Here is a 27,517-nt window from a genome sequence, read left to right on the forward strand (position 1 = left end):
AGCGACTTAGCAGCAGCAGCAGCAGGTACCGAGAAGCAGGCTCCCACCAGACATGGAATCTGATGCACCTTGATCTTGAACCAGCCTCTAGAACTGTGATAAATAAATTTCTTTTATTTATAAGCCATCCTGTTTATGGTAATTTGTTACAGCAACTTGAACTAGTCTGACAGTATTTCTGATTTACTTTATTTACTGGATGACATAGCACTTATTTCCTAAAAACATAAATGCCTTTCTTAATACCATTAAAATACAGTATCGAGTTACATATATTGAATTATAAAGTGAAAGTCGCTCAGTCCTGTTATACTGTTTGCCACCCCATCGACTGCAGCCGCCTGGCTCCTCTGTCCATGGAATCCTCCAGGCAAGAATACTGGTGTGTTTTCATTCCCTTCTCCAAGGGCTCTTCCGACCCAGGGACTGAACCCGGGTCTCCTGCATTGTAGGCAGATTCTTTACCACCTGGGTCACCAACGTAATTCTCTAATCAAGTACATAACGTGCAATCAGAAAAAGAAAGCTTGCCAACAAACGATGAGGTTGTCTTCCTTTTAAAACACTTAAGTCCTGTCTTTCTGGGGGGAAAAAAAAAGAACACAGTGTTCTTTTCACTTGTTGGCAAAGTCAAAGAATTCAGTAATATATTGATAACATATTTTACGCTAACCAATATAGATGGATCATTGATCAGGTAAGACGCAAAAGTCACTCATAATCGCCAAAAAAAAAAAAAAAAAAGACTATTTTGATGGTTGAATAGTCCAAATTTAATAAGAGAAATCCACACACCCTCGAGTCCATCAACAAGTATTTATTAAACACCTACTACAACTCCAACCCAATACTAGGCGTTGAAGACTTAAGCTGGAGTGTGGTTCTTGCAGAACTGAGACTAACTATTGGGTTATTCGTCAGAAAATGATATTTCTTAAAGCAAACACGTTGTTCCCTGTGTTCCGGGACGACAACCAGGCAATGACAGGTATAAGACTGCTTTAAAAACTGGGAGACAAAAAGCCCAAACGTAGCACAGAACGCAACCCCTCCGGCCCTCTCGTGTTGCTGGGCAGTGAACCAAACAAACGGCGCAGCCTGAGCCTGGGTGTACCTTTAAGACCTGGAGGGGAAACGGCCGGTCCGCGGAGAACGGTCGCAGCCTCATTTGCATAAGCACCCAAACACTGCTGACGTCACCGCGCCGAGTGCGGACCCCGCCTCGTCCTACTCCACAGTTTCTCCCGGAGGTGGGAGAAGGGAACCGGGAGGGCTCGGCGCCGGAGAGCGCGAGCCCGGCTTCCCCGCTCGCTGTGAACGCGCCACGCACGCCGCTTCTCTGCTCAACGGCAAAGGATTCCCGCCGCTGGAGCCTCTGAGAGCGGGTGGGTCACACCTGTCCCCAGGACAGGTCGGACGTTTTTGATCCATTTATATTTACAAGGCGCGTTCCGACGGAAAGTCAAAACGGTCCTCTTGCCCAGGACACGCACAAACCCGCCGAGTTCGTGGTCTGGGTTTCCAATCTCTCCCATCCTCTCCTTTAAATCCCAGCACCGACACCCTCACCAACACCCTCTCCAATCCCTGGAGGCGCAGAAACCCACAAGCTGTGCTTTTCTTGGGGGAGCCGCGTGCCTGGTGCGGGAGAAAGGCCCCACTTTGGGACCATTTAACGCAGGATACCTCGGGGAAAAGGGAACCGGGGTCACGTGAAACCACCCCGCCTTAGGTAGTCGCCTTCAGCAGTTGCAAAAGCCCCCAGAAGCGAATGAGGAATGAGGTTGGTTCCTCTCCCCGCCCCACCGCCCACCCGCACGAGGATCGGCTTCCAACTCACCTAGAACCTTGGAAGCGCCTTGCTCCGGCCCGACCCTCGCAACTTTCTGACTGGCCCACTCGGACCCCACCCTGCGGCCAGCTCTCCTTTGACTTGGAAACAACTAGTCCCTCGGGGATGCTGCGGTCACAAGGAAGGAAGGCGGCACGTTTCGACCCATGTGCTTCCCGGTTACGCGCCGCTCCTAGCCCCCGCTCCCCACCCTGACTATGCACAGGTGCAGGACGCAGAGCCCAGCTTCGCCCTCCCGGGGCTTTGGAGCCGCCCTGCCTCCCCGCACCCCCCGGACACATCCCGAGTCCTTCCCGGCATCCAGGCATCAATTCCGCTCCCTTCCCGGGTCCCGGGCTCCAGGGTGCCTAGTTGAGCCCCACCCTACCTAAACCGTGCCCTCAGCGCTAGGAGCGTGTCCTCACCCTCAGGGTGCCTTGGCCGGGCGCCTCTGGGCCGTTTCCAAGTGCCGACAGTAGCAGCAGTGGCCAGAGAGTCGGGCCAGGTGGCTGCGACCCGCGGGCGCGAGGAGCCGTCTGGAGAGCAGGCGCTGCTGGCCGAGGGCGGGCCCGGAGTCTGGGTGGAGGGGGGTCGCCGTCCTGCGGGCCGGGGCCAGGAGCGACTCGTGAGCGCCTGTGTGTCGGCCAGGGAGAGAGCACGGGATGCAGGCGCGCGGGTGCGTGCGCGCGGGTGTGTGTGTGTATGTGTGTGTGAGCGAGGGTGTGACGGAGGCGCCCACGTGCCCGGCCCGCCCGAGCTGCGGCCGCCGACAGGCTGCGGGGGAGGGCGAGGCTGCGGGCGCCAGGGGACGAGAGCCAGGTCGCCCGGCCGGGCGCCGCACCTCCCCGCCGCGCCGCCTCCTGACGCAGAGGCCGCTGCGGCTGCCTCGCCGCGTCCTCGCTGCGCTCCCGGCGGGGGCGGGATGGACTCGGGGAAAGCCGGCTGCAAAGCAAAACAAAACAAATCCCGCCCTGCCATCCCTCCCCTCCTTGCCCAACCCACGCAACCGAGAGGGTGGGCACCACGCCCGCCCTCCTCCCTCCTACCCCGCCTTTGTCTCAACCCGGATAACAATGGAAGTGGTCCTACCCTTTGAATGTTCTCCGAACGACGGCGACCGGGCTAGAAGCAGTGAGTGACCCAAAGAACCCTTTTCCCTAGCTTTCTCTCCAAGCCGGTCATTTACATCGTTCGCCCAGGAAAAGACTCGGGGCATTTCCTTCTCCATCAGACGGTGGCTTGATAGCGCTCAGGGATTCTGGCCAAATTACGGCTCTTTAAGGGAGCCGGTGTTCACCGTATGTAGGTTCCTTAGCATCCTATTTGTCTCCAAGGGGTCTTATTATGAGATGAAGCCTGACTCATCTCGTAGCAACGAAGACATACTAATCCACGTGGAGAATTCCTAAAATATACATCACTGAGCACAAAAGCCTAGCCTACTTTTAAAAATGGCTGAATCTTCCCCGAGGCAGGGCATATACTCTAGAGATTAAATTTTATGTTGCTAAAACTTTAAAATTTGAAAGAAATGCAAAATGAACGTAAAATATGCTGCAAAGGTTTAGTGTCTTGGGGAAGGACATTTCCCTCTTGTAGGTGATTGATATTACCATAAAAAAAAGAAAAGAAAACTTTGTGCACTTTTAGGCCTTCCAACAATCCCTCAGATTTTGACGGTTTATATCCAATTAAGATTGAATTAAATAATAAGTCCATGGCAGACAGGTTTCTCAGGCAGTGAAAAATCTCCTGGAAGGAAATCACAAGACCTAAATTTCAAGTCAGAACATTGCTATTAATCCTCAGCTTTTAATGCAGCCAAGACAGCTGTTTCTCAGTCTCTTCCAAACCTACCTTTATTTTTTTTAAGAAAAAATTAAATTACATTTGATTTTCTGGATGCCCTTCCTCTGACATGGATAAAGAAACACTCTGATAGATATCTCACAGGAAAAGCTAAAAGGAGTTACAATAAAAGTCTTAGAAAACATCTTGCAAAATTTGCTTTTACTTCACATGTTGGTGACAGGCAAATATATATGTTGATATATATCATATATATATATATATAATATATATAAATTGAAATGTAGTACAAATAATACCAATAACAACTGAGAAGAATTTTTAAAAGTTAAGTAGAGCTATGTTCTCCATAATCAGGATTAGGCATATCTACGGGAAACAGAGTTTTCTGTATGTTTCCAGGGATAGTTTATAGTAGTACCAGAAAGACCTTTTTTATCCTACCAGTATTCCCCTCCACACACGTTTAACTGACGTGTCACACCTATCACAAATGCATGTACAAAGTTAGAAGTCACAAATTACTTGTGGAATAAAATCCTCAAAAATGATTGGTACTAATTTATGTCTTGAAACCAATGAGAAAGAAGAGAAAGTTGCTACTGAGTTTCCCACCAAGCACTGGGGGGCTTTAAAATAGCTTATATAATCTCAATTAATTAATGAGGTGATTTTCCTAATTTATTGATTAGACACACGTGATGCCCAAAGGAAAAAATGTATTAGAAAAAGTCACACAGTTCAATGGCAGAATAGATATTTAAACCCAGATCTGGCTGGCTTTTTTTTTTTTTTTTTTTCCCCCAAACAATAGAATGGGAAAGATGAGAGAATTCTTCAAGAAAATTAGACATACCAAAGGAACATTTCTTGCAAAGGTGGGCTCAATAAAGGACAGAAATGGTATGGACCAAACAGAAGCAGAAGATATTAAGAAGAGGTGGCAAGAATACACAGCAGAACTGTACAAAAAAGATCATCATAACCCAGATAATTACAACAGTGTGATCACTCACCTAGGGCCAGACAACCTGGAATGTGAAGTCAAGTGGGCCTTAGGAAACATCACTACAAACAAAGCTAGTGGAGGTGATGGAGTTCCAATTGAGCTATTTCAAATCCTAAAAGATGATGCTATGAAATTGCTGCACTCAATATGCCAGCAAATTTGGAAAACTCAGCAGTGGCCACAGGACTGGAAAAGGTCAGTGTTCATTCCAATCCTTAAGAAAGGTAATGCCAAAGAATGCTCAAACTACGGCACAATTGCACTCATCTCACATGCTGGTAAAGTAATGCTCAAAATTCTCCAAGCCAGACTTAATAGCACATGAACCGTGAACCTCCAGATGTTCAAGCTGGTTTTAGAAAAGGCAGAGGGACCAGAGATCAAATTACCAATATCTGATGGATCATGATATCTATTTCTGCTTTATTGACTAGGCTAAGTCCTTTGACTGTGTGGATCACAATAAACTGTGGAAAATTCTTCAAGAGATGGGAATACCAGACCACCTGACCTGCCTCCTGAGAAATCTGTATGCAGGTCAGGAAGCAACAGTTAGAAATGTACATGGAACAGCAGAATGGTTCCAAAAGGAAAAAGAGTACATCAAGGCTGTATATTGTCACCCTGCTTATTTAACTTATATGCAGAGTACATCATGAGAAACACTGGGCTGGAAGAAGCACAAGCTGGAATTAAGATTGCCAGGAGAAATATCAATAACCTCAGATATGCAGATGACACCCCCTTATGGCAGAAAATGAAGAACTGAAGAGTCTCTTGATGAAAGTGAAAGAGGAGACTGAAAAAGTTGGCTTAAAGGTCAACATTCAGAAAACTGAGATCATGGCAACTGGTCCCATCACTTCATGGGAAATAGATGGGGAAACAGTGGAAACAGTGGCTGACTTTATTTTTGGGGGCTCCAAAATCACTGCAGATGGTGAGTGCAGCCATGGAATTAAAAGATGCTTGCTCCTTGGAAGAAAAACTATAGCCAACCTAGGCAGCCTATTAAAAAGCAGAGACATTACTTTGCCAACAAAGGTCCATCTAGTCAAGGCTATGGTTTTTCCAGTGGTCATGTATGAATGTGAGAGTTGGAGTATAAATAAAGCTGAGCACCAAAGAATTGATGCTTCTGAACTGTCGTGTTGGAGAGGACTCCTGAGAGTCCCTTGGACTGCAAGGAGATCCAACCAGTCAATCCTTAAAGAGATCAGTCCTGAATGTTCGTTGGAAGGACTGATGTTGAAGCTTAAACTCCAATACTGTGAAGAGCTGACTGAGAGACCCACCTCAAAACAAGGGACACATACAGACTAAAAGTGAAGGGCTGGAAAAAAATATTTCATGCAAATGGAGACCAAAAGAAAGCAGGAGTCGCAATACTCATATCAGATTTGAAAAGACACTGATGCTGGGAAAGATTGAAGGCAGGAGGAGGAGAGGCAACAGAGATGGCTGGATAGCATCACTGACTAATGGACATGAGTTTGGGTAAACTCTGTGAGTTGGTGATGGACAGGGAGGCCTGGCATTCTGCAGTCATGGGGTGGCAAACAGTGGGACACCACTGAGCGACTGAACTGAACTGAGGTGGCTTTTTTTTTTTTCTATTCATTTATGTAAGTCTTTAGTGAATGTACATATTTTAAGAGAAAGAAAGTGTAGAATTACAACAGGGTTAGGCACCTTAGAAAGAACAAGTGCAGCAGGAGTGTAAAGATTCCGGAAGAAGGTCCTGGGAACTCCAGTCATGGAGGTGAACAGTATCATTAAAACACTTTTAACAACAAAATCCTTCAAACATGTGCTGTTCGATTGCTAATATCTTTTAACTAACAGTTACTGAGTGCTGTCTCTGGTCATACAGTAGGAATATGACTACCCCATGGGATGGGTGTGCGAGGAAGAGGCAGCACGCCAAAGGGATGAGCAGAACGTGGAAGAAGATTTCAACCTACAGGTAAAGGGAGACTCGTTTTTATGGCCACACGGTGTGCTTTTAATGATTTTAGTTATTTATTTGTTGCTGGCTGTCCTGGGTCCTTGTTGCGGCCATGGCTTTTCTCTAGTTGCAGCAAGCAGGGGCTCCTCTCTAGCCATGGGACCTGGGCTTCTCATGGCCAGGGATTCTCTTGCTATGGAGCACAGGCTCTAGGGCACGCAGGCTTCTGCAGATGCAGCACATGGGCCCAGGAGTTTTGGCTCTCAGGTTCTGGAGCACCGACTCAAGGATTGTGGTGCACAGGCTAACTTGCTCCCAGGCATGTGGGATCTTCCCAGATTGGGGATCAAACTCATACCACTGCATTGGCAGGCGGATTCTTTACCACTGAGCTACCACGGAAGCCCATCATGCTGTATTCTTATATATTAGTAAGTATTGATTTGATGTTGAGTATGTGCCTTTGGAATATTTAATATGCCTATTTTTTTAAACCCTTACACCAACCTTATGATGTAGATAACACTTCAGAAGAAAAACCTGAGACTTAGGTTGTCTAAATTCACATAGTCTGGAGGCATCTGCTAGATAGAGTAAATAAATACCTGCCTGTATCCAAATCACCTTCTGAATTTGACACCTACTTTTAAGCAATTAATATGATACTTCTCATTTTAAAAAATAATAAAAGGTCTGAAAGAGAAAGGTCTGCGTATTCTCTTAAGCATGTGTGGACTATATGTGGGGAGAGGAATCTTGACTTGCCATAACTTTCTACCATACTATTTTTAAAACCAAATCTCTCAAAATAACAATATTATGCAAAAACTCCCAAGAGTTCAGAAAAACAAAGATTATTTTTAGAAGTTTTAAAAGCTCAATACTAAAGGAAAATATTGAAATCATTTCACATCATGAGAGTATATTCATTTTCAAAATTCTGCCGTTTGGCACGACACAATGCCAGTTAACATAGGAACAATTGTTTAATTAATTGTTTAATTAAATTTTTCATAATTTAGAATTCTTTATAATTCAAAGATCCAGGCACCGTCTGGCCATTGAAGAGTAGAATCTTTTTTTTTTTTTTTTTGAAGAGTAGCATCTTAATAGCAACTCAAACCAATAAAACTTTTAATGGCTTAACTAAGGATGTAAATGGTGTCCCACAAGACAGTGCAAAGGATGCAGTTCTCATAAGATTCATCCATTCATTCCCAAGGATAGTCTGAGAAATTAAAGATTTTCACTTTATAAGAGGAAACAACAATTCAAGGGAAAATATTGAAATTAATTCACATCATGAGATTATATTAATCCATCTCCTATTGTTGGGGAGGAAGACATTTTTCTACACTTCTAGGTTCTTTAGCATTTTGTGGAAATTCTACTTTTCATTCTATTAAAAATTGTATTCTTTACCCTCCATACCAACTGTTATTTGATATATAGTCTATAGTCTCAAAATGTTTATAAAATAAAGTTTGCACAATCCAGAAATGCCTGTTGAAAATTCTGTTGATCCGAAGTATTCATGACTGATGAAGGACTGAGAGGTAAAGAGCAAGGCAGTTAACCAGGTTATCTGATCTCTGTGAGTAGAGGAGGGGTTAACTGAATTCATAAATGTCAAAGCAATCAAATCAAATTTTTTAAACAATTGCCTGAGATAGTGAAGCATTCAAAACAGTAAACAAGGATCAAATTGCCAACATTTCTACATTTTGTAGATAAAGCCATAATGACTTGGACACCTGAAAATACCAACAAATGTTATCACGTTTTAAATTTTTTTTTCTGTACTCTATGGAATGTGGAATCTTAGTTCCCCCACCAGGGATTTATCCCACATCAGTGGAAGTATGAAGCCTTAACCACTAGACTGCCAGGGAAGTCCCTTAAGTTACTTTTTAATCATAAATTTCTTTTACATAATATTATACTTCTAAACGACTATATATATATATAGTATATATAGTATATATATATATATATAGAGAGAGAGAGAGAGAGAAAGAGAGAGACAAAGAATGTCACCTGCCATGTTAGTAAACAAAGAATGTGTGCCTGCTCAGGCAATAAATCGGGTCTGATTCTTTGCGACCCCATGGACTCTAGCCCACCAGGCTCCTCAGAATCCAAGGGATTCTCCAGACAAGAATATTGGAGTGGGTTGCCATTTTCTTTTTCAGGGGATCTTCCCAACCCAGGAATCAAACCCACATCTCCTGCTTGGCAGATGGATTATTTATTACTATGCCACCTCAGTTCAGTTCAGTTCAGTTCAGTCGCTCAGTCCTGTCCAACTCTTTGCAACCCCATGAATCGCAGCACACCAGGCCTCCTTGTCCATCACCAACTCTCAGAGTTTACTCAAATTCATGACCATCGAGTCGGTGATGCCATCCAGCCAGCTCATCCTTTGTTGTCCCCTTCTCCTCCTGCCCTCAATCTTCCCCAGCATCAGGATATTTTCCAATGGGTCAACTCTTCGCATGAGGTGGCCAAAGTATTGGAGTTTCAGCTTCTTCAACATCAGTCCTTCCAATGAACACCCAGGACTGATCTCCCTTAGGATGGACTGGTTGGATCTACTTGCAGTCCAAGGGACTCTCAAGAGTCTTTTCCAACACCACACTTCAAAAGCATCAATTTTTTGGCGCTCAGCTTTCTTCACCGTCCAACTCTCACATCCATACATGACCACTGGAAAAACCATAGCCTTGACTAGATGGACCTTTGTTGGCCAAGTAATATCTCTGCTTTTTAATACGTTATCTTGATTGGTCATAACTTTCCTTCCAAGGAGTAAGCGTCTTTTAATCTCATGGCTGCAATCACCATCTGCAGTGATTTTGGAGTCCAAAAAACTGAAGTCTGACACTGCTTCCACTGTTTCCCCATCTATTTCCCATGAGGTGATGGGACCAGATGCCATGATCTTAGTTTTCTGAATGTGGAGCTTTAAGCCAACTTTTTCACTCTCCTCTTTCACTTTCATCAAGAGGCTCTTTAGTTCCTATTCACTTTCTGCCATAAGGATGTTGTCATCTGCATATCTCCGGTTATTGATATTTCTCCCAGCAATCTTGATTCCATCTTGTGCTTCTTCCAGCTCAGCGTTTCTCATGATGTACTCTGCATATAAGTTAAATAAACAGGGTGACAATATACAGCCTTGACATACTCCTTTTCCTATTTGGAACCAGTCCATTGTTCCATGTCCAGTTCTAACTGTTGCTTCCTGACCTGCATACAGGTTTCTCAAGAGGTGGGTCAGGTGGTCTGGTATTCCCATCTCTTTCAGAATTTTCCACCGTTTATTGTTATCCACACAGTCAAAGGCTTTGGCATAGTCAATAAAGCAGAAATAGATGTTTTTCTGGAACATCTGGGCGATTCAGGATGGAGGAAAATCAGGAAACATTCTGTGCTGGATAGTGGCTCTGTATAGTTAAGAGCCATATCTAAGGAATAATTCCAATGACCCCGGACTCTTGTGTCTTCCTATACATTGTTGTTTTTCAGTTGATAGGTCCTGCCTGACTTTTTGCAGCTCCATGGACTGCAGCATACAAGGCTTTCCCATCCTTCATTATCTCCCAGAGTTTGCTCAAACTCATGTCCATTGAGTTGATGCTGTCCAACCATCTCATCCTCTGTTGTCCCCTTCTCCTCCTGCCCTCAATCTTTCCCAATGTTAGGGTCTTTTCCAATGAGTCAGCTTGTCGCATCAGGTGGCCAAAGTATTGGAGCTTCAACTTCAGCATGTTCTTCCAATGAATATTCAAGATTTATTTATCCTTTAGGATTGACTGGTTTGATCTCCTTGTTGTCCTAAGGGACTCTCAAGAGTCTTCTCCTGTATCACAATTCAAAATCATCGATTCTTTGGCACTCAGCCTTCTTTATGGCCCATGTACATGACTACTGGAAAGACCATTCCTGTTTCCAGGGAATCTTCCAGACCCAGGGATCAAATCCAGGTCTCCTGCATGGCAGGGAGATTCTTTACCCTCTGAACCACCAGGAAGCTCCCTTTCCCATATGTGGAAAAGCACTAAAAATCAGTAACTTGAGAAGTGTGTCTTTTTGTGATTAGATGTTTGACTATAAGATGTTTTCATAGCAAAAACTCCTATATATGGTGACTTTTATCCTTTTGAAACAGTTCTTCAGAATATCTGAAAGGTTGTGTCCCAGGCTATAGTGCTCTGTGAAGTTCCTGGAAAAGCATAACTGACAATTTAGGTTGTCCATTTTTCTTCAGTTGACATGTATGTCAGGTACTGTGCCCAGGCCTTAATTTGGGTTTGCAGCTATGTAATTATCTAAAAACAAAATATTTTATAGTTTTCATTTTGCATGTCATCTCTTTTCTGCTTTTTCTATGATTCATTTCAAAATCTCACTACAGATTTATTCAAATCTCATCATTTAAATTCTATATTATTATTTTATACAATAATGATACCTGTTCATTGAATAAGTGTCAAAATATGAACATGTAAATAGTAAGAATTTACAAAGTTAAAGCCCCTGTGTTTAAGTTTCTTTTCCTTTCTGTCAATTCTACAAGCTAGTAGTAAATATTTTTAACTATTTGCTATGTGTTCTTACAAAATTTCCTTTCCTTCTCTCCCGTCTCTTCCTCTCTTTCTCTCTGTCTATACACATGTCTATATATACTTATGATATGCAAATATATAGTTTTGTTTATTTTTATTAGTGTTGTTGTTTTATAAAATGTGACAAATGACTGCTTTTCTCATTGAAACATAGCCAGAACAACTCAAGAAGACTAGGTTAGTGCTGGAATTCTATTAAATTATGATGACAGTTAGGGCTTCCCAGGTGACACTAGTGGTAAAGAACCTGCCAATGCCAGAGACAAGAGACATGGGTTCGATCCCTGGGTCGGGAAGATCCCCTGGAGAAGGGCATGGCAACCCACTCCAGTATTCTTGCCTGGAGAATCCAATGCACAGAGGAGTCTGGTGGGCTACAGTCCATAGGGTTGCAAAGAGTTGGACACAGCTGAAACGACTTAGCAAGATGACAGTTAAGTACTTAGGTGACCTATGCTGAAATCAGTGGTTCTCTTTTATAAAAGTAAATGCTTACAGTCTTCTTTTTAGCAACCCCTACCCATTTTCTTTATTCTTTTTTCTTTATAAATGTTAATAGTTAGGGCTCTGTCCTTGGTCCTTATATCTTTTTTTTCTCTCCATGCCCTCTCTGGATGATTTCACTCGCCTACATTTTCTTTCATCTTTGACTTAAATAATGGTGAATTAAAAGATTTGATTTTCTGTGAGTAATCGTCTATAATTGCTTACTTCTGCCTCAGCCTCTTGTTCTAGGATTGTCTCATTGGTGTCTTATTCTTGAATAGATGTTAGCTGTTCTTAGGGTGAATGAGGTCAGGAATGACTTATGTTGCTGTCTCATTGTCATCACTCTCCTAAGTTACCTATTTCTTACTGAGTACATTTTGGTGACTCATTCTTTTAAGGTTGTTGTTTTTTTTTTTAAATTTTAGTGTGTTGTGATAAGTTTGTTAGTATTTTTGAATTTTAAATTCTATATTATACTTATAGATGTATATACTTCTCCTTAGTATTGTTTATTTCAACCTTTTCTTTTTTCTAATCAATTTTTCTAAACATTTGTCTGCTCGTCCTTTCAAAGAGTCAACTTTGGATAATGCTGGCAATGTAATTTTTTTGTTGCTGCTTTTTTGTGCTTTTTCTTTTCCCACATTATTGACATATTTCTTATGTGTGTCTCTTTCTTGCTTTTGGATTTCAACAACTATGGTTATATTTTAGTTTGTAAATTGCTTCCAGATTATAATTTACTCAGTAAGTACAGCTTTAGTTGCAAGCTACTAACAATTTGTGTCTCAAGCAGTATAGCACGTGCAGATTCCCAAATTCACAGAGAATTTCAAGAAGCCACTGCATTGACTGTGTGAATTGAGTGTGGTGACTTCACCTTACCCTGTATTGTTGGCAAACCGTAAGAATCTATCAGCACAAGGAAGGTGATTCTTAGAAATGCAGTCCTCACCCTTTTGTGGAAGTAACAGTGGCATCATGTTGAAAATAGCCAATCCAGCACATAGCATTCCTATCCAAATTGAATTTTTTATGAGTTTCTTTCTCTATGTGTGATATTTTTGTTAGGTGTTATTATTATGGCTATGCTGATTTTACAAAATGAATTGGGAAGATTTTATGTTTTGCTAAATTGTTGACTAGTATGAATATATCTCCTTGAATGTATCTCTTCTTTGAAAGGTTGAAATGAATCAGCTTGTAAAGCCATCTGGGCCCAATTATCTTTCAGAGGTAATTCTTCCACATTATTTCCTAGAGCTTCTAAAATAACCTTCCTATGTAGGTTTTCTTCTTCATCTTTATTTACTTTGGGGGAAAAAAATAGAGACGTCTTTATTTTAACTAAATTTTAAACGAGAGTTGTGCATACTAAAGCAGCATTTATGGAGTATCTTGAAATCTGTTTTCTAGCTATGTTTGTAATAAAGAGTCTGCTGCACAATTACTCATTCAGTAATGACACAACTCCTGTTTATTTCTCACTCATATTACACTTCAGCAATTGCAATTTGCTCCAGTCTACCTGACTCTGTTCAGATTTGCTGCACGTGTTCTTTCATTTTAGGACCTTGCCGGAAGAAGCAAAGCTTATATGGAATACACCTATTCTCTTAGCAAAAGGGAAGACAAGAGGCCAATGCAATTGCAAACAGAACTTCTGTTTAGATGTGGTGTGTGTCACATCACTTACTTTTCATTGTCCGGAACAAATCAGGTGTAGCTCTTCTTGCTCTGGAGATGCAGAGGAGGGGAAGTGGTAATCAGGTTTCCCCGTGTGACTCAACACAAGCCCAACATATAATGGTGGAACAGGAACAAGACGACTATGATAAACACTGACATTCGGAGTAGTCAGTAGTCCAGAGAAGTTCTGAAATCTCACTGGGATAACTTTGTAAAGTGTTTCTGGGCTCACTGAGGAAATGTTAGTTAGAGGTCATGGTCCTCCTCCTTAAAAGTAATATCCTTCTTGTTGTTTCTCCATGGCTTCTGAGTGCCCCACTCTTTAATTAATGTTTCCTTTTTCAGGTCATCCTTGGTCACATAGGAAATGGAAATTTTGGTGCCTAAAAAAGTCTGTCAACTTAATCAGACTGGTGGTACTTCTAAAAGTGTAGTTCTCAAAACAGTTTAAAAATTATTTGCTTCTAAGCCACTCTGTGTATTAATAGTCAAACACACAGTTCCTTTCAAGACATACCCTTTCTCTTTAGATTTAATCATAGGTACTTTGAGTTTATCAGATACCTGTTGGATTAAGCCTTTGGTCTCTTCTCCCAGAGATATTTTGTCCAGCTTAGCGGATCTGATGGGTGAAAGGCAAATTAATTATATCTGAGTTGGCTCAGCACAAAAAGAATCCACCTACAGTGTGGGAGACACAGGAGACATGGGTTCAATCCCTGGGTTGGGAAGATCCCCTGGAGGAGGAAAATGGCAACCCTCTCCAGTATTCTTACCTAAAAATTCTTACCTCTGTCCTCCATGGACAGAGGGGCCTGACAGGCTACAGTCCAAAGGGTCACAAAGAATCAGACACGACTGAGCAACTAAACATGCACTAGTTTAAAACAAAAGGTATGGTGATCATTCTCTCACTTTGTTCACTGAAGTTGCTCAAAACACTTTTTTTGTTTTGCTATTTCATTGACCAGTTAGAGAAGGAAAAGTGCTATTATGCTATATCTCTCAGCGCTGCAAGTTCTGAAATTCCTGAGCTTTTTTTTTTTTTGGTCCCTCCTTGAAAATGAGCCAGTTCTCTCCTAACTCAACTCTTCTTTGGCAGACACCTTATAAAATGCAGCTAAACCAACAAACTCATACCAATAACATATTTTTAGAAACCCTCTCCTGAAACCCAGGTTCATCATATTATTTCTGTAGTAAATGATGGCATGTAACAGTTTTGTCAAATTTTTCACCACTGTAGACTGTCAGTTGCCATTTTCCAATCTCTACTAATGTTCTACTGTTCATCCACCATCTGATCCCAACCAAACCTATGCTGTATATGTTAGCTTTTTGTTGGTGGTGATGTTTTGTTTTGTTTTTCATTGACAGATTCTTTTTTTTTTTCTTAACTGGCTAATTTTGTCTTTAATACTTATGTTATATTCTCCTGTACTTATTGATCTGTTTTGTTTTTCTATTTCTCATTTTTAAATTAATGCTCAATTAATCTTCCTCCCTTTTTTGAATAAGAAAAGGATCTCACTAGTTACAAAGTTATGCTGTATTCAGCCTCTTTCTTACTGTTGTTCCTCAGTGTTGGAGATTTTCCCCAGTTGCTCTTCCACTTTCTGAAGTTGCTATTTTCTGTATGACTTCCAGTCCAGCTGTTTTCACATTTATACTGTTTCACAGTGTTAAAAAAAAAAAGTGATAAGCTCTATCCCTGTTCATTGAGGACTTCACTCCTTGCTCTGCAAATTAGAGTGTACTTAGGAAGTTCTGAAAGGTTTAGCTTTATTATTTTGAAGTGATGCAACATTTTTAAGGAGAAAAAGAGTATCATTTGTATCTTCCTTCATTATACCCAGTTAAAATTCTTGAGTTTTTTAAAAGTGTCTTTCTTTAGTTCTCAAGTCATATTCAGAAACTCCCTCTTTGAGATTCCCTTTGATAATTGAAGTGGGATTCAAAAAGGAATAGTCACCTGTGTTCACATTGTTGACCAAAAAGACGCGCAACGTGAGAGTTGCGAGTGAAGTTTTATATGGGGTAAGATGACGACTGCAGCCTGCGAGACAGCCCCTCAGGTAGCTCTGAGAGATGCTCCAAAGAGTCAGTTATGCAAGGTCAATATATAAGACTTTGGTGAATGGAGAGTTCAACCCCATCAAGCACTCATTTTACAAGTTTTTTTGCCAGTCCCGAGGAGCTGATGTCACCAGGAAGGGATTTAGTGCTTTTCTAGATATGAGGAGACACAAGGATTGGGATCTTGAAATCAGTTTCTGAAAACACCTAACTATCTAAAGACCTATTCTACCAGTTTCCCTGGGACACAGAGCGCCTCACTGTCCACCCTGAATTCCCTTCAGAGAGTGTTGAAGGCCAGCAGCTGCAGCAGCAGAAGCAGGTGGCAGATGCCCTTGTTGTTGTTCAGGCCCCGGCAAATGCTCTTGGCAAGTGCCAATTAGCAGTTGACAGGCAAGCACCAATTAGTAGTTGACAGGCAAGCGCCGATTTATAGTTGACAGGCAAGTGCCAATTTGTAGTTGACAACATCATTGTCTACCCAGGAATCCTTCCTTGAAGATACTATACATGTATAGTATGTGGCAGGTGTGAGCTATGTGTAATATATTAATGTTTTTTAGAGGCAGAGTCTTCACTGATGGAGGAACGTGATACAAATTTGCAGTGCTGGAAGTCAAAGAAGACCAAAAAGTGCAAAGAGGACACCCTAATGTTGCCATGAAATTGGTTGTATCAGAATTAACTCATCTTTAAACATGTAATTTAAATGTGTTAAATTCATGAAATTCTACTGAAAGGTCCTAGAAGCAAAGACACATGTAGCAATGGACACATCTAGAAATAAGGCCTCAGTTTCTAAATATCATTCTGTACTCAAAAGAATCAGTGTTTCTGAAATGGCTAAATCCAAGACAAAGAAAATACAAGATGAACTTGGAAGTATCTTGTGTCATAAGTGATCAAAAAGAGATAGGGACCTAGCAAAAGGAAATAGCAATCTTAAAAGACTTCCAGCTTGTTGAAATATGAGGAATTTCAAACTTGAAAATTAATAATGACAGTCATGTAATGTAACAGTAAATAGAATAAGAACACATAAATCCATACTCATAATAAATAAAGCAATAATATGAAAGAAGAAACAGTTCTTTCTTACAGGAAAAAGCCAAATACTGAAGGTATGTGGAATAGGGACTTGGAAAACTACCATCCTGCAAATAGCAGAGTAATAATTAATTAGAATAAGATGATTTCTAAAACTAGTAGTTAAATTTTTTCTAGTACTTGTTATGAAAACTTGCAAATATACAAAAAGTCTGAGGAAACTTCTAGTAAATGTTCATATACTCACCATTTAGATTCAAGCATTAACATTTTACTGTAGTTGTTTTATCACAGATATTTCCACCATTCTACTTGTCCATAAATCTGTCTTATTTTATTGAAGCATTTCAAGATAAATTGTATACATCAGTACATTTTTCCCCTAAGCACTTCAGCATAGATGTAATTCATTGGGATTCAATATACATTTATAGTTCTTTTTTGTTCTTTTTAGGTAAAACTTACATAAAGGAAAATTATCAAGAATTAGATATATCATTTGATAAGTTGTAACACAACCACTTGCTAAGACATAAAACCCTGCAGAAAACATCACTCCAGAAAATGACATCTTCTCAGGTAATATCTACATCACCCCTCCAAGCAATAGTTGTTCTTATTTTTTCCAACATACATCAATTTTTGCTTCTCTAAAACTTTATATGAATTAAACCACACTATGCATGTGTGCTCAGTTGTGTCCAATTCTTTGTGACCCCATGGACGGGGGCCTGCAGGCTTCTCTGTCCATGGGATTGTCCAGGCAAGAATACTGGAGTGGGTTGCCATTTCCACCTGCAGGGGATCTTCCAGAGTTAGGGATCAAACCCCTATCTCCTGAGTCTCCAGCACTGGCACAGATTCTTTACAACTGATCCACCTGGGAAGCCCAAATCATACCGTAGTACTTTTTTTACTAAGTCTTTTTTCACTCAGAATAATACTCTTAAAATTGATCCATGTTATTGGAGTAGTTTATTTCTTTTTATTACTAAATAGTATTCTTTCTATTATATGAATATGTGTATAATGATTATCCATACTCCTATTGATGGATACTTGGACTGTTTCTAGTTTTGACTATTATGAATACATTTGCTATAATCATTTTTCACACTGATTTTTATTGACATTTCTTTTCATTTCTCTCGGGTAAAATTTTAGGAATAGAATTCCTGTGCCACATAGTAGGCATATGCTTAGTTTTATAGGAAACTGAATAAAAATTTCTAAAGTGATCTGGCATCAAAGTCTGTGTTCTTAACTGCTATGCTGAAGAGTTGAAATGGGCCTTGCTGGAAAAATAGGATTTTTCCAAATAGAAAATTGAGGGAAGATATTTTTGATTAAGAGAGCAAACCAAACACCTGTGAAGTGAATTTTACTCATGAGAAGGAACTGATGTATGTGTTTGGTATATTAAGAGATGAAATTGGAAAGGTAATTAAGTCATGTCCTAGAGATCTGCATGATCACAATAATAAGGATTTATGAATTAATGCCATAAAAGATGGAAACTCATAGGAGTTTTTTTTTGGGGGGGGGAGTAATCATTCATTCGTTCACTGATTCATTCTCCACAATAAACATTTGCTGATACTAAGCATGCACAAGCACCTCAGTGGTCTTTGCTGCGATCTAAGAAGATGTGCTAGAGGTTTTAGACAGCACAATGTCAGGAAAGGGAAGAACATCTTCAAAAAACACTGAAAAGACAATTCCAACGGACTTTTTAGTTAACTGAACTTAGCTTCCTGAAAGAGAGTAAAAGCTTAACAGCAGTCAAAGCCTGAATAATTGGAAATTTTCTGTTGCTTTTAACCACAATAGAGAAGTTAAAAGACAATCAGGTTAGTGCTACAAAGCTGAAAGCAGAATGATTTCTAAGCCACACCTTATAGGGAACACAGAACTTCTGTTATATTCATAATACCAAGTATAGCATTCTAAATGTAACATAATTTAAGTGTTCTTGACTTTTAAGTAAGAAAAAAAAACTTACTTAAACTGCTCTGTAATAAGCATAGGACTATTTTAATTCTAAGTTGGAATACCATATTCCAATTATTTTTATAAATTCTGTCAAATAATTTCTTACAATAGCTTTGTTTGTTGTAGGAAGTATAGCCAAGAAGTTTATATTTCCTTTGATACTAATGAAAATTAATGATTTTAACACTGATTTCAGGGCTTTTTAAATTTAATAATGTAAAATATTGGTGCTTTTTTTATTTAAGCCAAACTAATTTAAAGGTAGAGAGAATTATAATAGCATATCTTTCACAGAAAAGCAGGGTACAACCATATTTAATAATATAAGTTACTTTAATGTTATGCCAATGAAGCATTTAAGGTTGTGTGTAAAACTTGAGAATTCAGAGTGAGTCAGAAGAGAATCTGTAGTCTTAGAACCGCTCTACCAGCAATCTTTCTCTTCCATCATCTTCATACAACCTTACCTGAGTCTGATTGTCACATTGTAATCTCTTAGTTATTTGCACATACTTTTCTTATAAAACTTGAGCATTATATTTCCAACCCATCTAAGTAGATTCTCATGTTAAGTTTTTTTTTTATCATTTAGATTCTCTTTATATTCGATAACACTAGGGACCACCATTTAATGGTCCCTCTCCACCTGTCTGCACAGCTCTGTCAATTCCTGATTATGAAAAGTATGATCGAAGTCACAATTTGAAATTATAGCAAGGCAGGAGTAAATGCAAGGTCCTGAGGAGATTGGACTGGAAGATAGTGCTAATTTTAAAATATAGTGCTAATTTAAAAATAAAGTGAGGAGCACTGAAGAAACCAGTTATTGTCACAATGCTGTAAACCCAAATCATTCCCAAGCCCAATGGCTTAGAACAGTTACCATCCTCATCACTTATCTAAACTGGCCTGGTTCTATCAGTTCTAAGCTTCATTCAGGTCTGTTCTACATGTCTCTTAACCTACCTGGGACCATTATCTTCTGAGGCATGTTCTTTTCATGGCAAAAGGGCTGATAGAAATGTGATATCTCTTACGGGCAGAATTAGAACCGGCACACTTTTACAACCACCCACATTCTATCAAAGCAAGACACTTGGCCAAGCCCCATATAATGAAGCAGGGATGTTAATTTCCGCGTAAGATTGGGGAAAGGACTAAATATCATGAACAGTAATCTAATACAGCCCAAGCACTTAAGCAATCTAAAATACTTTCTGTAACTAGACTTCTCTTTTTTGGGTTCCATACCTGCCTTATATATATCCATACCTAGTTGTTCCCAGGTGTCTCAACTTTTCAGTCTTTGACAATTCCAGTCTTGCCCAATGGCATGTTTTAAGTATCTTTTATTTGCAGGCACACACTCATCCAGTATCTGACTCATCAATAATGAAGGCAATTTATTCGTCATTCCATTTATGTTAAGTCTTGCTGTAGAAAGTAAATATCACCGTGCCTGGGCTGGGACCTACAGGCTTTCTGAGCATTGACTGTTTTTTCTCCAAAACATGTTTCAGGAGATGGGTAGTTTTTAAGCAAGGATTCTGCATCAGTTTTCCTAAGTTCCTAAGTTCTTTTCAAAAGAGATAGCATTAAGTTTTATTATAAAGAATGCATTGTTTTGCATATAGGGTTATCGTTACCATCTTTCTAATTCCATGTATATGTGTTAGTATACTGTAATGGTCTTTATCTTTCTGGCTTACTTCACTCTGTATAATCGGCTCCAGTTTCATCCATCTCATTAGAACTGATTCAAATGAATTCTTTTTAATGGCTGAGTAATATTCCATGGTGTATATGTACCACAGCTTCCTTATCCATTCGTCTGCTGATGGGCATCTAGGTTGCTTCCATGTCCTGGCTATTATAAACAGTGCTGCGATGAACATTGCAAAACAGAAAAAGAGGCACAGATGTATAGAACAGACTTTTGGACTCTGTGGGAGAAGGCAAGGGTGGGATGTTTCAAGAGAACAGCATCGAAACATGTATATTATCTAGGGTGAAACAGATCACCAGCCCAGGTTGGATGCATGAGACGGGTGCTCAGGGCTGGTGCACTGGGAAGACCCAGAGGGATCGGGTGGGGAGGGAGGTGGGAGGGGGCATCGGGATGGGGAATACATGTAAATCCATGGCTAATTCATGTCAATGTATGACAAAAACCACTACAATATTGTAAAGTAGCCTCCAACTAATCAAAATAAATGGAAAAAAAAAGAGAATGCATTGTGTACTATGGACATTTTAACAAGATGAATTCTAGTCCCTGAACTTAGAATACCTGTTCATTTATTTATGCCTTCTTCAGTTTGTTTCATCACTGTCTCATAGTTTTCAGTGTGTAGATCTTCACTTCCTTTTTTTTTTTCTTCTTCTTCACTTCCTTGATGGTATTTATTCTTAAGTATATTCTTTTCGATGCTCTTGTAAATGGGATTTTTAAAAAATTTCTTTTCTGGAAAGTTTATTGATAATATGTATAAATGCAACTGATTTTGTTTATTAATTTTGTATCCTGCAGTTTTACTAAATTGATTTATGAATTTCTATGTTTTTTTTCCAGTATCTTTACTGGAATCTTTACTGGAAGCTTTTCTATATGAGATCATGTCATCTACAAACAGATAATTGAGCTTCTTCCTTTCTTATTTGGATGTTTGTTATTTCTTTTTCTTGCCTGATTGTTTTGATCTGAACTTCCAGTACCTTATTGAATAGGAGTGGTAAACGAAGGCATCTTTGCTTTGTTTCTAATCTGAGAGAAAACTATTTCTTCTTTTTACCATTGAATATGATGTTAGCTGGGGCTCCCCTGGTGGCTCAGCAGTAAAGAATCTGCCTGCAGTGCTGGAGATGCAGATGTGGGTTCGATCCCTAAGTCAGGAGGATCCCCTGGAGGAGAGCATGGCAGCCCACTGCAGTTTCCTTGCCTGGAGAATCCCCTGGACAGAGGGACCTGGGGCTACAGTTCAGAGGGCAGTCAGACATGACTGAAGTGGAGCAAGCACATGTTAGCTGTTGGTTTGTCATGTATGGCCTTTATTATGTTGTGGTATATTTCTCATATACCTGGTTTATTGAGAATTTTATCATGAATAGATGTGGAATTTTGTCAAATGCTTTTTGAGCATCTATTAAGATAATCATGATTTTTATTCTTCATTCTGTCAATGTAGTGTATCCCATTGTTTTGATTTGTGTATTTTGAAACATCATTGCTCCTCAGGGATAAGTCAGTCTTAATTATGATGTATGGTTTTTTTTAATGTGTGGTAGGATTCATTTTGCTAGTATTTTGTTGAGAATGTTTGCAACTATGTTGGTTAGTGTCTCAAGAAAATGGAAAAAAAATGTATATACATTTCTATACAACTGAACAACATAAATGAAATTAAAAGTCAGTGAAACATAAAGATGTATTGTTAGTATAATGACAAGGAAAGAAACCATTCTCATTATCATTTATTTAAGCAATAAATATATATTGAGATTCTAACTTGTGCTAGGCACCATTCTAAATTCTAGATTTCAGTGGACTGAGGAAAAAGCATTTGAACAATAAGTTGACTTTGAATCTGGGAACAGAAGGAAAACAAATGATAATGTCAGTAATAAAATAATTACGTTTTTGTTTTTCAGTTCTAACATATCTACTCTGCAGCAAGTCCATATCCAAGTCTACAGTGTCAAAGTGCAGGTTTAAATAAAATCTATCAAAAATATTAAATTCTATTCCTTTAAATATTAATAATTTATTTAATTATTTAAATTTATTAGGATAAAAAGTTCCTATATACTTAGATTATTGGTGTTTTACAGTATACTAAATGCATGTTTGAAATGTCTGTGATATTAAATCATAAGTAAATTTTGCTTTATATATCCATTTTTAAATTCAAAATTTATCTCTGATTGCTTTAGAAATGACTGAATACAAAGGTACAACCAGTTGTATGATACTGATATTTTACAGGCTTCCCTGATAGCTCAGCTGATAAAGAATTGACCTGCAATGCAGGAGACCCCAGTTCAATTCCTGGGTCGGGAAGATCTTCTGGAGAAGGGAAAGGCTACCCACTCCAGTATTCTGGCCTAGAGAAGTCCATGAACTGTATAGTCCATATTTTACAGAAAAATGTATGCTGATCAGATAAAAAGTAAATATAACAATATACTTTATTCCCTGTTTTAAACCTTATGCCAATGTTGAATCCATTTTATCTTCACCTTAAAGGATATGTTACTATATTCCAGGGCATAAAATTCAGAAAGTAGGTCCTTACAATATGAATACAGCTATAGACCAATAAGCCCATCAATAATAAGAACTATCCTTTACTTTCAAAAGAACAGTCATTCATGGAACAAAAATAAAGTAACTTGTACACTGTAAATAACTGGATACATTTAAGTTGGTTACTTTGTGGTTTGCAAAATGTTGGCTCAGTCAATTAGAAGGAATAATTAGCTTCAGCATCAAAAATAGTAAGTTTATTTTGTGGTACTTCTTTGTCTTTCTAAAGAAATGTTAAATATATTGCATTTAAAGTGGTAATACAAAAATGTGGCAACCTCACTATATTAATGAAAATTTATCATTTTGTAATAATATTAGTTTAAAAAATAAAATGTACCTTTCAATATAGCACATAATTAAACACTACACTTCCAGCAGAAACTTTTCTCTGCTTCATAGAAATAGTTCTTAAACATACTTTTTTAATATAATGGGACATGAGCTAAATAAATAAATTTGATAAAGCTTTTCTCTGTTTAAAAATAATTTACTCAAAAAATTTTAAATTTTAATTTTGTAGTTAAAAATTGATTAGAACGATCACTAATTAGCATAAAAACTGGCTCATTATCATACCAGCTGCTGAAAAATTTGTGAAACAAGTTTCATGTTGGCAAGCAGAACTGCAGGCTGTCTTAGATGTAAAAATATCTGTGGGCATGAAAGATGTTCTATGCAATTTAAAGAGAAGTACAGACCCAAATTTCTGAGGATTTTTTTTGTGGATGGTTTTCATTCTTAGTGAAGATGAAAAGTTATAAGGAAATGTTGCCTGACAAAGGTGGACATCCTGGAATTAAACTGACCTATTCTCAAATAAAAATATTAAGGATACAACATCATATAAGCTTAATGAGCTGGCTTGCTCTCAGATGTACATTTGCATTAAACAGTTTTCATAATAAACTGAAATCAATGGGTATTTCAGAATTTATTTCTACATCTTCATATTATTAATTTCTGAGATTGTCCAGAATTTTGAGAAATCTCCATGTGGTTCCACGTGAATTATTTTCCACTACATAGTGAAATAGTCAAAGGTTAAAATACCTTTATCTACAAAACTTCTCAGTTTTTTAAATTTTTTATTATTATTTATTGGGTGCACAAAAAAATTTGCTCAAACTTTTCCATTCCAGTGTACAGAAAACTCCAAACAAACATTTTGGCCAACCCCAATTTTTTTTTTTTAATTTTTGCTTGCAAATTTTGGTAGGCCAAAAACAAACAAATAAGAAAACCCACAAGTATGCTGCTGAAATTTTTTTGTGATTGCACCTTATTATCAGTTTGGTGGAAGATACTAAAGGTAATTTTTTTTGAAGGAAAAGATTATAAAATTATCCAACAAACTCAGATTTTGGAAGAACATTGCTTCAAATGTACTTTTAAACAGGACTACTTATGTTACATGAGGTTCTACAAAACTTACTAATTATTTTGTCCTATGTCCTAAATGTCTCCAATTTATCATGTATAGTTGCTGATGTTGTGATTATTTATTTAACTAGAAAAACTCTGGTTTCAATTACATTGAAATTTAAATATTAATGTAAAAGTGTTTATAGTCTGAGTTTTGTATAGTCAAAGTATGGTTATCTTAATAATGCAAGCAAGATTCTTTCTTTTATATCAATTAGATATGTTAAATTATGTTCTCCATAACTCCTTACCCCTTTTGATTTCTTGAATTATGTACCTTCACTAATATTATGGACTTTTAGATCAAAATAATAAAAGATTTTTAGATCAAAATGAAATAATAAAAGATCATCTCACATGCTAGCAAAGTAATGTTCAATATTCTCCAAGCCTGGCTTCAACAGTATGTGGACCATGAACTTCCAGATGTTCAAGCTGGATTTAGAAAAGGCAGAGGAAGCAGAGATCAAATTGCCAACATATGTTGGATCATCAAAAATGCAAGAGAATTCCAGAAAAAACATCTACTGCTTTATTGACTATGCCAAAGCCTTTGACTGTATGGATCACAACAAACTGTGGGAAATTCTTAGAGATATGGGAATACCAGGCCACCTGACCTGCTCTTGAGAAATCTGTATGCAGGTCAGGAAGCAAGTTAGAACTGGACATGGAACAACAAAGTGGTTCTAAATCCGGAAAGGGGCACGTCACGGCTGTATATTGTCACCCTGCTTATTTAACTTATATGCAGAGTACAGCATGAGAAACACTGCGCTGGATGAAGCACAAGCTGGAATCAAGATTGCCGGGAGAAATATCAATAACCTCAGATATGCAGATGACAGCACCCTTATGGCAGAAAGTGAAGAACTAAAGAGACTCTTGATGATAGAGGAGAGTGAAAAAGTTGGCTTAAAGCTCAACATTCAGAAAACTAAGATCATGGCATCTGGTCCTGTCACTTCATGGCAAACAGATGGGGAAACAGTGGAATCAGTGACAGACTTTATTTTTGGGGTGCTTCAAATTACTGGAGGTGGTGACTGCAGCCATGAAATTAAAAGATGCTTGCTCCTTGAAAGAAAAGCTATGAACAACCTAGACAGCATATTAAAAAGCAGGGACATTACCAACAGAGGTCCATCTAGTCAAAGCTATGGTTTTTCCAGTAGTCATGTATGGGTGTGAGAGTTGGCCTATACAGAAAGCTGAGTGCTGAAGAATTGATGCTTTTGAACTGTGGTGTTGGAGAGGACTCTTGAGAGTCCCTTGGACTGCAAGGAGATTCAACCAGTCCATCCTAACTGAAATCAGTCCTGAATATTCATTGGAAGGACTGATGTTGAAGTTGAAACTCCAATACTTTGACCACCTGATGTAGGGAACAGACTCATTTGAAAAGATCCTGATGCTCAGAAAGAGTGAAGGCAGGAGGAGACGGGCATGACAGAGGATGAGATGGTTGGATGGCATCATGGACTCGAAGGACATGAGTTTGAGCAAGTTTAAGGAGTTGGTGATGGACAGGGAAGCCTGGCATGCTACTGTCCATGGGGTCGCAAAGAGTTGAACATGACTGAGCCACTGAACTGAACTGAATAAAAGAGAAGAATCAGGCTTAACACAATTAAATGAATTTTCACTTTCTAAATACAAATCATGGTTTGTATTGAATGTTTTGTTTTTAGTTTAGGACAGTATGTATTCCCCCAGATCAATGTTGAAGTGTATATTGCCCTCAATAGAAAGTAAAAACAGGGCACATATTTTTCAATTTGTTTTCAGATTTAGAAGCTGTATAATTGGTTTATTTCATTATAGCTTAAATTATAGATGGTCAGACATTATTTTCTACTAAAGATTGATAAATTTTAAAAACTGTAAAGGCAAAGGTAACTATATTTATTGTACTAATTTTCAAGTCTTTATGAAAAACATGTATCAAAGCATACTGTTCACTATTCCTAAAAATATCTCATTAACTTAAATTCATCTCTTTCATGGGCCACATTTAAGCTTAAACTAATATTTCAGTCTTTTATTCTTTTTTTCACATTTCTTTTTCATCACTAGTATCTTTTTATTGCATATTTGCATCGAGATGTAAAGAATGTTAAGTTTGTTTACCACAATAATATTATAATTGATGAAAACATTTAAGTGAATTAACATTTGTCATCATGCTATTTTATTAAAATAATCATGAGCATTTATTGTCATAAAACATGTTAGATCTCATAAGTTTTAATCACAGAAGACTTAATGAACATGATAACTGAACAAAATTGAAAATTTTCAGAAAGCTTCCGCAAATCTTCATTTAGAAAACTAATCAAAGAATGTTTACTGAGTACTTTGTATAGTTAAGGGAGAGTAATATATGAAATTTGCTCTCTGTACACAAGCAGTTCACCATCCATGTGCAAGATAATGCAAATATGCCTGAAAAGAGCAGTAATGTTCTTTTCAGTAATGTTTTGAGTGTTTTAGCATTATGTGACTATTTTGACTGTCATCTGTAGCTGAGTTCTTATAAGAACAAATTAAACCAAATTAAAGCATTTTTAACAGAAACTGACAACTCATATTTTCTCCCCTTTTACCTCCCTGATGTATTAATAAGCCACCATCTACCTCTCACCTATATTATTCCCATTGCCTCCTAACTGGTTGACCTAATTCTAGTCTCGTTACTCTATGTTTCATTTCTAATATTAGTTGAAATAATACTTTGAGAATGGAAGTCAGATCCTGTCCCTCCTATGCTTTAAAAAACCGACATGGCTCCCCATTTCATAAGTGGTAGAGTCAAGTTCCATATGATAGCCTACAAAGTCTTCCATAATCTGCTGTCCACCCCTTAGCACTCTACGCAGGCTTATGTACAATTCTCCCTTGTCTATGCCCTTTGCTCATTCAGATTCTGCCATGTTGGCGTCCTACTTTCCTCAAATACCTTAGGCATGCTCCACCCTTAACAGGGACTTTGCAGTGGCTGTTCCCTCTGTCTGGAACACTCTTAACTTCAAATATCTGCAAGTCAGATGGCCTCCTCACCACCTCTGCTCAAATATCCCTGACCAATCTCTTTTAAATTTCGCCTTACTCTTCAGCCCCGGCACTCTCAAGTCTCTTTACTCTGTTCTAGTTATTGTGATTGCATTCTAATAAACCGTACTTATTTCATTATGTCTTATGTTTATCTTTTTTTTTCTTTTTGTGCCCATGAAGCTAAAGGTCCTTTGCATTGCCCCCTGGTATACCTCAA

At 38.7% G+C, this 27,517-nt stretch overlaps 1 protein-coding gene and 1 long non-coding RNA gene across 5 annotated transcripts in view; one reads left to right on the forward strand and one right to left on the reverse strand.

Annotated features, from left to right (window-relative positions):
• Positions 1 to 3,261, reverse strand: part of SLC6A15 (solute carrier family 6 member 15) — a 52,792-nt gene extending 49,531 nt beyond the window's left edge. Inside the window, exons 1-2 of one of the 3 annotated variants that reach the window (XM_020883318.2) lie at positions 2,257 to 2,680; positions 1,841 to 1,960 (exon numbers count right to left, since the gene is read on the reverse strand). The gene's annotated coding sequence lies outside the window, so the exon portion shown is untranslated. Of the gene's footprint in view, positions 1 to 1,840; positions 1,961 to 2,256; positions 2,681 to 2,920 lie in introns of those variants that run through there. The other 2 variants (XM_020883316.2, XM_020883317.2) reach the window with 2 other exon arrangements.
• Positions 1,166 to 22,254, forward strand: LOC139030803 (uncharacterized). 2 transcript variants are annotated; one of them, XR_011483189.1, is made up of 4 exons: positions 1,166 to 1,385; positions 6,523 to 6,615; positions 16,043 to 17,105; positions 22,167 to 22,254. It is a non-coding gene; the product is annotated as an uncharacterized lncRNA (long non-coding RNA). The 2 variants fall into 2 exon arrangements; XR_011483190.1 differs by lacking the exon at positions 1,166 to 1,385 and adding an exon at positions 2,800 to 2,962.
• The last annotated feature ends 5,263 nt before the right edge of the window (positions 22,255 to 27,517 follow it).

The sequence above is a fragment of the Odocoileus virginianus genome, chromosome 24 (genome assembly GCF_023699985.2).
Source record: "Odocoileus virginianus isolate 20LAN1187 ecotype Illinois chromosome 24, Ovbor_1.2, whole genome shotgun sequence".
In the NCBI taxonomy this organism is placed as follows: Eukaryota; Metazoa; Chordata; class Mammalia; order Artiodactyla; family Cervidae; genus Odocoileus; species Odocoileus virginianus.